This window comes from Xylocopa sonorina, unplaced genomic scaffold (genome assembly GCF_050948175.1).
Source record: "Xylocopa sonorina isolate GNS202 unplaced genomic scaffold, iyXylSono1_principal scaffold0079, whole genome shotgun sequence".
In the NCBI taxonomy this organism is placed as follows: Eukaryota; Metazoa; Arthropoda; class Insecta; order Hymenoptera; family Apidae; genus Xylocopa; species Xylocopa sonorina.
Window position 1 is genome coordinate 470,001 of NW_027490150.1, and position 10,000 is coordinate 480,000.

Here is a 10,000-nt window from a genome sequence, read left to right on the forward strand (position 1 = left end):
TGTTTTGTTTATATTATCATGTCTATTGATCCGAACGTAATGGGTTATGGGGCATCGCTGTAATATGTGATACACTGTCTCTCTAGTACCGGTGCAGGACGCGTTCCGACAGTCGGTGTTGGTCATGTACGGTGCTCCTTTCGTAGGTAGAAGTCCGATTCTCAATTTAATCGCACCAATATAGTCTCTGCCTGTCCAATACTCGGGCGGATTATATATCCAGTCAGAGACACCCGGCGTCATCGCGCTTAAACCTGCTCCTAGTGCACCATTGTGCAACTGATCAGACCAGTACTGTTGAGTTGATGCTTTTGTTGCCAAGTTGACGTTGATCAACATCCTCTTTAAACGCTTAATCAGGTGTTCCACTATAGGCGATGCAAGAACGTTTCGCGTCTGCTTGTCTCCGCGCATTTTAAGACGTTCTAGTCGCCGTAGATATATAGCAGCGATATGTAGCGTAAGCGAGGGTATCCCTAAACCACCATTTCTAAGAGGTGCATGAATATATGGCGTTGGTGTTGTGATGGGCAAGTGCAATATCGTCTTGGTGAACTTCTCTATACAGCTATCGATGTATTTTAGCTTTTTCTTATTAATATCCATGGTTTGCAGTCCATGGTGTAGGCGTGGAATCAGATATCTTTGCAATATATTTAATTTTTGCCAAGGTTTAAGAGGACTTTTCTTCAGGCGGCATAGCATGTCTTCCAGTTTCGATGGCGACGGTGCTACCGTACCGTAAAATGCATATTTGTGTCCTAGGTATTTTAGTTGTGTCGCTACACCTAACGTTGGCACGCGGGCTCCGTTGATACAAAGGTGGGATCGTGTATCAACCACTAAACGTTTTGTTCCAGGAACACTCAGGTTTTGAAATGCAGCGCACTTCGATACATTAACTTCGAATCCATGGATGCCGAAGAAGTCCTCCATCACCTTTATATGTTCACACATCACCTTCGGGTTTCTCGCCACCAAGACGATATCATCGGCAAATGCTAACGCTGTTATCTTCGTGCCGTTAATGTCGACACCTTCACGCTGATCTAGCTTCTTTAAGAGCCCATCAATCACAAGATTGAAAAGAAATCCTGACATAGGGTCGCCTTGCTTTACGCCACGCTTAATTGATATAGGGTCAGATCGTAGACCATGGCATTCTAAAATAGTGGTTACATCTTTATACGTATTTTGTATATATTCTATTGTATGTGAATCTACTCCTTTTTCTGTTAGCGCGTTAACTATTGATATTATATTTACTGAATCGAAAGCTTTAGCAAGGTCAATGGATAAAATTACAAAGGGTTTAGACTTACTTCTACTTGTTTTAATTAATGTTTGTAAAATAGTATTATTTGCCATAATTCCATCAATTCTTGTGAAACCCCTTTGCACATGAAAAAGCCGAATATTGTTTTCTAATCGAGTTACCACTATTTTATTTAAAAGGCGTAATACCCTACTCGATATTGTTATAGGACGCCACTGCTTAGGATCACTAAGATCCCCGGATTTCGGTAGCAGCACTGTTCTGTTCAATCTTAGTACTGGTGGTAGCATCTTACTTCCCCATATGATGTTCAGGAGAGCATGCAGATCGGATCGCGGCATTTCCCGAAGAACACGACGGTCAATATCATCAGCACCAGCTGCAGACTCTTTCATTTTTGCTAACTGCTCGTGTATTTCCGTATATGTAACAGCATGAGACAAATCTATACTATTGCCGCGTTTACGCTTTTCTTTTTTTCTTAATTCCAAATTTTTATGAGCAAATAATTTAGTATAAAATTTTTCAAACTCCTGCATCGTCGGCGTTTCCAAAACATTAAGTTGATTCCCGGACAAAATGTGCTCAGCTACTTGACTAGGATTCTTTTTATATAATTTTTGCATACGCATGTATTCGGTTGCTTTCTTTTTAGCTCGTTGTCCAATTCGTTTTTTATATGGTTTTTTGTTGTTGTTGATGCTTTTTTGTTGATGGCGTTTATTATTATTACTATTGCTGTTGTATTTATTATTATTATTATTATTGCTATTGTAATTGCTATTGCTTTCCTTGTTTTTATTACTATATTTATTGTTGTTATTGTTATTTTTACTTTTATTCGAATTTTTTCTGCTACCTTTAACATTACATGCATTTTTATTTATATTGCTATCATCACTATTGCTTTTGCTCATGCGGTCAGACATAAAACAGAAGGTAGGTATATTCCTAATGTAATCGTCGAGCATAGCCAAGATGTTCGCTTCTGGTCTATTTTCCAGCACAGCATCTATTATGCGAGACATTTTATCGGTTGTTTCGCCTTTCAGTGTACGAAGCAAGTCGCATATTTCGCCAGAAGATATTAGATTCGTTGTATCGCTATAAGTTGTTCTTTCATTTTTACAAGGAGTTTCTGATTGGATTGTTGCATTTTTATTTATCGAAAGCTCTTTGATTTTCGGTAAGTGAATCCTAGGTGTCATTGGACACATCTTACGAGCATTTTCCTTGCTGGCGATCTTTAATTCTTCAGATAAATATTCTTTATACTTATCGCGCTGCCTAATCTTCTTAATACCTTCAGCAGGACGGTTGGAGATACCTGCAAGAATTTTAATTACATCCTTTCCCAGCAAGTTAGACCTATTTGGGATCCTGGCTTCATTATATGCTAGCATTTTAATCTCACTATCCGTATACTGAGCTCTTGTTGACGGTAATCTTTTATCTCGCAATTCTAAATCTGCGCTGTTATAAGACTCTATGTGAGCCCTGCGCTGGTGCTGGCGTAACCCGGCGTAGGTCTTAAATTCTCTTTTACACACCTCACAAACATAACCATTCGCTTGTACAGGTGGTGCGTTACAGCGCCGTTTATGTTGTGCTATGCTAGCAGATGACCGGCTACTTAAATCTATCTTGCACGATGGACAAGATATTTTAACATCATCCGGCTCGTGAACCATTAATGTATCGCCATGTTCGTCGTAAACCAGAGAGCTATTAGCTCTCTGATTAGTATTATCCACCATTTCCGTCGCCACTGTTCGGGATCGACGGCATCCGAGGCTTGTTTTATTATTATTTGGTGCAATCTACTTTGCCCTAGGGCATGAACCTAGCGGGCTGCAAACCCGAAAGGTTCATTCGGCTTTCGCCACCTTCGCCGCACGCCGATTTAGCCATGGCACCCCTCCGGAGAGGGGGAACCATGTTACCGGCGAGACCTATAGGAGGTACGACGTGCGACTTGGGTAGGAGAGGCTATAAGAGACGCATCCTACCCCTGTAACTATGACCCTCGAAAGAATGCACGCGGATCCATCGGCGCCACTCGATGTAAAGTGGCTCCCCATCCCTCCGCACCTCCACGAGGTGGGAGCCGGGCAACGTCCGATTCCTAAGAATCGGGCGGCTGAGCCGGAGGGAAGGCGCCGATGGAGCCGCGGGCATCCTTAAGAGAGTCATAGTTACTCCCGCCGTTTACCCGCGCTTTTTTGAATTTCTTCACGTTGACATTCAGAGCACTGGGCAGAAATCACATTGCGTCAACACCCTTGGGGGCCATCGCAATGCTTTGTTTTAATTAGACAGTCGGATTCCCCTAGTCCGTGCCAGTTCTGAGCTGAGCGTTGAATGGCGGCCGAAGAGGACGACAGCTACGGCGAACCGCCGCTGAAGCCTCGCAGCAAAGAAGATCCGTGGGAGGCCAAGGCACGGGACCGAGCTCGGATTCCGGGTTACGCATGCACGAGGCAGCGGCCCGTTCAGCTCGCCCAGGCCCGGCACGTCAGCCAAACCCACTTCCCGACCAAGCCCGACACGCCCCGCTCCTCAGAGCCAATCCTTATTCCGAAGTTACGGATCCAATTTGCCGACTTCCCTTACCTACATTAATCTATCGACTAGAGGCTCTTCACCTTGGAGACCTGCTGCGGATATGGGTACGAACCGGCGCGACACCTCCACGTGGCCCTCTCCTGGATTTTCAAGGTCCGAGGGGAAGATGCGGACACCGCCGCAACTGCGGTGCTCTTCGCGTTCCAAACCCTATCTCCCTGCTAGAGGTTTCCAGGGAACTCGAACGCTTATACAGAAAAGAAAACTCTCCCCGCATCTCCCGACGGCGTCTCCAGGTCATTTTGGGTTACCCCGACGAACACTCTTATGAGGGCCCGGATTGGTATACGGTTCCGCTGCCGGGTTCCGGAATAGGAACCGGATTCCCTTTCGCCCAATGGGTGTGTGTCTTTCGCTCACTTTTGTTTGTTTGTTCCTTCGAGATTGTTGCTTTTAGTACACCACATTTACGTAAGATTTCTCTTAGGGCTTAGGATCGACTGACTCGTGTGCAACGGCTGTTCACACGAAACCCTTCTCCACATCAGTCCTCCAGGTCCTCGCTGGAGTATTTGCTACTACCACCAAGATCTGCACCGACGGCGGCTCCAGGCAGGCTCACGCCCAGACCCTTCTGCGCACACCGCCGCGACCCTCCTACTCGTCAGGGCTTCATGAAGGACCGACATGCTCGCGCGTGCCTTCCCACTTGCCACTGACGGCGGAGTATAGGCGCGACGCTTCAGCGCCATCCATTTTCAGGGCTAGTTGCTTCGGCAGGTGAGTTGTTACACACTCCTTAGCGGATTCCAACTTCCATGGCCACCGTCCTGCTGTCTTAAGCAACCAACGCCTTTCATGGTATCCCATAAGCGTCGACTTAGGCGCCTTAACTCTGCGTTTGGTTCATCCCACAGCGCCAGTTCTGCTTACCAAAATTGGCCCACTTGGCACTCTGATCCGAGATCTCGTGGCTTCATAGTTCAAGTTCGTTCAAGCAAGCCAGAGATCTCACCCATTTAAAGTTTGAGAATAGGTTGAGGTCGTTTCGGCCCCAAGGCCTCTAATCATTCGCTTTACCAGATGAGACTCATCGCACATATGTTCAAGTATGTCTCTTTGAGTGCCAGCTATCCTGAGGGAAACTTCGGAGGGAACCAGCTACTAGATGGTTCGATTAGTCTTTCGCCCCTATACCCAGTTCCGACGATCGATTTGCACGTCAGAATCGCTACGGACCTCCATCAGGGTTTCCCCTGACTTCGTCCTGACCAGGCATAGTTCACCATCTTTCGGGTCCCAACGTGTACGCTCTAGGTGCGCCTCTTCTCGCGATGAGAACGAGACGCCCCGGGAGTGCGAGGCCGCATGGGTACGCGGCCCATCCTCCCTTGGTCGACGCGAAGGCCGACTTTCACTTTCATTTCGCCTTTAGGTTTTCGTAAATCCCAATGACTCGCGCACATGTTAGACTCCTTGGTCCGTGTTTCAAGACGGGTCCTGAGAGTACCCAAAGCAGTAGCGTCGCCGACCGGTAATTCGAAGCTTGGCCAGTCCGAGGACACCGCCTGCTAACAGCTGGCCAGGCCCGGAGCCGGCGCAAAGTCCGTACCACCGGGTAGTCTGACCGAGCTTGCGGCGGGCTAGACGCACACACATTCGAGAATGGATTGGTTGCGGCCCGATACCGTACGAGTACCGTCGCGCAGCCGGCCGGGCGACCGAGGGTCTGCCGCGTGCGCAAGATTGCGACGCCACAGGCGCCCACTCGGGCCGTAGACCGACGCGCAACGGGTCGCGACGTTCTACTAGGGGAGAAGTGCACGACTACATCACCGGAACGTTCGCCGACGACGGCGTGCCGCTCGCCGTGGTACCGCGAGGGTACCACCGGGGCATCGCGCGCCGTCGGGAGCCGGTATCGTCGTCGATGAATCTCTCCATTCGATCTTTTGGGTTTCTCAGGTTTACCCCTGAACGGTTTCACGTACTCTTGAACTCTCTCTTCAAAGTTCTTTTCAACTTTCCCTCACGGTACTTGTTCGCTATCGGTCTCGTGGTCGTATTTAGCCTTAGATGGAGTTTACCACCCACTTAGGGCTGCACTCTCAAGCAACCCGACTCTAAGGAGAGATCCTCCCGAAACGCGTACCGGTCGCTACGGGCCTGGCACCCTCTGTGGGTAAATGGCCCCATTCAAGATGGACTTGGACGCGATTCGTTGTCTCGGGATAAACGGATCCTCCCGAACACTACATTTCCCAGCGGCGGAACCGCGGGATTCAGTGCTGGGCTCATTCCTGTTCGCTCGCAGCTACTAAGGAAATCCTGGTTAGTTTCTTTTCCTCCGCTTAGTAATATGCTTAAATTCAGCGGGTAATCTCACCTAATCTGAGGTCGTCTCTACGTGACGCACGAAATTCATTCGTGCCATCGAGCTCGCTTACGGAGAGAAGGTAAAAAAAAAAGAGATTCGTATGTATAAATATATACAAGACGAGGAGAGAGCATCGGCGAACGGGGACGGCAGACGACGAAAAGAACTTTCGTCCATCTCCGACACAGCGATCCTTTGATTTACCGCTCGAGAAACCGGCAAGAAGAAACTACACGCACCTCTCTTCGTTGTTGTGTTCTCGTCGAAGCGTTTTATGCACCTCGCCAATGCCTTTCGTGTGTCGGTATTTCTTTTATATATAAGATTCGTAAAAAATATAAAAGAAAAAAAAAATACGAGACTCTCGCTAGACGACCAAGCTACCGGCGTTTCTTTAACATCCGTCCTCTTTATCGTCGTAGCTGCGAACGATCGACAAACCGTTTACACTCTCCAGCGGTTCCACACCTTCCGCGCGTAACACGCAGAGATCGAAACGGAGCGGCTCCTTTTCCCCCGATTTTATTACCCTGATCCTTCGGAACGAAGGACAGGCCGAGTTGGAGCGCCCGCACGAATCTCTCTGCTGCGTGAACGGGAAATAAAAGGGAACGCACGCGTGGAAAAGCGTACGATGCGATCGTAGCGCAAGCTGCGCTTCCGGGGACTGGATGACCGGCTTTTGGTCGCGCGGTCCCGTCTCGACAACGAAGACATGGGGTGACCAACGCACTCGATGATCACGAAGTAGGGCGGTAGTACCTTGCGGCACCGAGGCGGCACCTCGTCGAAGAAAAAAAAACTCGAGCCTCGCCAAAGGGGAGCCAATCTTCCCGTATCTGCTCCGAAAACTCTCTCCTTTGTCGCGCGTGTTACCGATTCGAGTTTCGCTTCGGGAGATCTCCGAAGCGCGGACACGCGTCACAGGCCAGAAACGTTGCGACGCTACACGGACGCAACGACGGCCTATGTTCGAGTGACGGTCCGCGCGAGAGATCTTTTCTTCCCTCGCGGAAACATGGTATACACACGCGCGGAGAGAACAGAGAGAACGGGTTATTCTGATCGAACACCCTGGGGCTGTACGAGGAGAACTTCGAACGATCGGATGCGCATCATCGTCCCTCGCGTTACGACGATGTCGCTCTCTCTCTTGTATATCTCTTCTCTCTCGACCGAGAATTCTCCCTCGGTCTTGCGGCGTGAAAAAAAACAATTCATTTTAAACGACGTCGAGCGCGCGGCATGTTCGTATCGTGCGCTAAAGGCGGGGCGAAGGCGATGCGTGTGGCGGGTGTGCGAATTCGGAACGCGGAACAAAATCGGCGATCGAAACACGAAGCGGTTCCCGTGGGCGGTCGTCCGTTTAACGGACGACTCACGACGCCACGAAGAACTCACGCGAGTTCGTGATCGACGCACCGTCGAGTTCCGTGAACGCGTTTACGCACGCCGCACGCGCACACACACGTTGCCAATCGCGGATTGCCTCGGCACGGCCACAGACGACTCGGACGAACGTCCAACGATCGCTCGTACGTCGCGTATCGCTCCTCTTCCTCCCTTTCTCGGTGCCGCCCGAACTCAGAAACGTTCGTAATTTAATTCGAGAATGAACGACGGCGGGCAGATTCGAGCACCGTAGGGAAAGAAAGATTCGACGAAACGCAACGCAAGCAGTATTCTGGTTACGTGAACGACCCTCAGCTAGGCGTGGTCCAGGAATTGTATCCGTGGACCGCAATGTGCGTTCGAAATGTCGATGTTCATGTGTCCTGCAGTTCACACGTTGACGCGCAATTAGCTGCGTTCTTCATCGACCCACGAGCCAAGTGATCCACCGTTCAGGGTAATCGTATATGTATATTTTATTGATCTTTGAGTCTCTTGGTACTAAAGTTCGAACAAGTCGATACCCAAACGTCCCCGGTGAAAGAGACGCGGGCGTCGCCGAACGGAGTTCGAGGCGACACGATATATCGGTCCTACGGATGAAACGCATACGCCGATGGTTCGCGCGTAAGGTCTCCCTCAAAGTTACGAAAAAATGCACGCGCGCGTCCAGGTGCGAAGAGAAAAAAAAAAATCCCTTCAAAAATTCGTTAGGACTCCTCCGCGTACCAGCAGCCTCGAGGCGGTCTTTTACCTCCCGGCAACGCGAAGCGAGCATAAACTGTTCGAGCTCGCAACGGCGGGATTACAGACTCTCGACAACGAGGACAACGGGCAACGGCGGAATCGTCCCCTCTGGAACGAACGTGCGCGTCGAACTGAGAAGAAAAAAGACCAAACACCCAGCGGCGTATTGCTTTCGAGATCGACAAGACGCTCTCGTTCGGGTGAACATAACAATGTTATCATCGATGGGACACACTCGTCGTCTTCGCGCACAGTCTCGAGGCGGTCTATAAGAGTTTTCCCCGGCAACACGAAGCGAGTATAAAATTATTCGATCTCGCAACGGCGGGTTTTTCTCAGACTCTCGACAACGAGGCTTGGGCGCGAGCGACGGAATCGTCCCCTCCGAACGAACGAACGACGACGACGGTCTCTTCAAAATTCCAATACCACCCAGTCGTGTCGATTCCAACAAGGCTCAGGTAAACGAAAAAAAAATTCGTACATTCGTTAGGACGCTCCACACCGTTCGCCCAACCACACAGCCTCGAGCGGTCTATATTTTTCCCGACAACGCGAAGCGAGCAAGTAAAGTTCGATCTCGCAACGGCGGGTTTCAAGACTCTCGACAACGAGGTTATGGGTGTGGACGGCACGGAACGGAACGGGTCCCCTCTGAGCTGAACGGCACAATTCTGGGAGTGGGAAAACGGCAAAGTGCCAGCGGCGTATTGCTTTCTGAAAAAATGGCAAATAAAAAAGCGGACCCGACGAGTTCTCGATTACGAGAACTCGAGGGGTCCGCTAATGTACCGTAAACACCGATCGGGTAAATGTAAAAAAAAATTCGTTAGAACGTTCGCCGGTTGTACAAGCCTCGAGAAGCGGTCTATACGTTCACCCGACGACACGAAGCGAGCATAAAATGATTCGAAAGCTCGCAACGACCGCTGGGCGCGTCTTAGACTCTCGACAACCGAGGCTATTACCGACGAATCGTCCCCTCCGAAAGGAACGGTACGATCGACCATCTTCAACAGGTTACGCGCGACGACACCACGCACGCTCCATGCACGAATTCGAAGTCGACGACACGCGCGCGTTCGGGTAAAGATTCGTTGGGACTCGCCGGTTGCAAGCCTCGAGAAGCGGTCTATATTTACCCGGACGACACGAAGCGAGCGTAAATGATTCGTAAGAGCTCGCAACGGACGCTGGGTGTTTCAGACTCTTCGACAACGAGGCTGTGCAGCGACGAATCGTCCCCTCCGAACGGAACGGTACGATACGATCGACTTGAACAGGTTACGGCGCGACCACGCGCTCTCACGATAATTCGTGAAGTCGATACGAAGCGGGCCGTTCGGGTGAAAATTCGTTGGGACTCGCCGTACAACAGCCTCGAGCGGTCTATGTTTAACCCCGACGACGCGAAGCGAGCGTAAATGATTCGTAAGTGCTCGGCAACGGACGTTGGGTGTTTCAGACTCTCGACAACGAGGCTGCTCCGACGAATCGTCCCCTCCGAACGGAACGGTACGATCGACTGATATGAGAGCGGTGACGACGACACGAATCCTGAGAGAATTCGAGGTCGACGACTGTACGTTTTCCCGTTCGGGTAAAAATTCGTTGGGACTCGCCGTACAACATCCTCGAGCGGT

General features: G+C 50.1%; 1 non-coding gene and 1 pseudogene across 1 annotated transcript; both read right to left on the reverse strand.

Annotated features, from left to right (window-relative positions):
* LOC143432315 (large subunit ribosomal RNA) overlaps window positions 1–6,241 on the reverse strand; it is an 8,233-nt pseudogene extending 1,992 nt beyond the window's left edge.
* Window positions 6,242–7,915: 1,674 nt separating this feature from the next.
* On the reverse strand, window positions 7,916–8,070 carry LOC143432338 (5.8S ribosomal RNA). The gene has a single exon (XR_013102968.1). It is a non-coding gene; the product is annotated as a 5.8S ribosomal RNA (ribosomal RNA).
* Window positions 8,071–10,000: the final 1,930 nt, after the last annotated feature.